The sequence below is a fragment of the Pteropus alecto genome, unplaced genomic scaffold, assembly GCF_000325575.1.
Source record: "Pteropus alecto unplaced genomic scaffold, ASM32557v1 scaffold92, whole genome shotgun sequence".
In the NCBI taxonomy this organism is placed as follows: domain Eukaryota; kingdom Metazoa; phylum Chordata; class Mammalia; order Chiroptera; family Pteropodidae; genus Pteropus; species Pteropus alecto.
In genome coordinates, this window is record NW_006432447.1 from 12,320,597 (window position 1) to 12,321,284 (window position 688).

Below are 688 nucleotides of genomic sequence, written 5' to 3' on the forward strand. Positions count from 1 at the left end.
TGAGGGTCATGTTCTGAATATTGTGATAGTAGATATATGATTCTAGGCATTTGTCAAAATCCATAGAACTGTACATCACAAAGAATGAATTTTATTTATACAAATTTTAAAAAATAACCAGGATGTTAGTGGAAGCCAAAAAGGAATACAGGTTGTGACAAACAAATATATAATTACTGTAAGTGGTGAGGAAGAAACGAGCTGACCTATGTAACTTTGGAAAACTATATTTCAACTAGATGTTGTAAGTCTAAAGACCAAAACTGTATACAAACTTTTACTCCAGTTGATAAATTTGTTTCTCATAGGGATATGGGTTAGAGATTCTGAAACTGCATGTAGACTAGGATTGAACAGATAAATTATATACATTGTAGAAAACAAATGACAGGGTTTTCATTGACAGAGAAAGAAGTTTACAAATAAGCGAGGGAGGGATAAAAAGAACCCTGTGATTCTAGACAGATTCACAAATATCAGTATAAACTCATGTTTATTTTAATATGTATATAGTTAGATATAAAATTACAAATAGATGTGTGTGTGTGTGTGTGTGTGTGTGTGTGTGTATTCATCGGTTAGTATATATAAATACATTTCCTGGGGGAGCCTAGCAGCAGTGATACACTTAGCATCCAGAACGTGGATACTAAATATCATTGCCCCCCAAAGAATAAGGTCTCCTTTT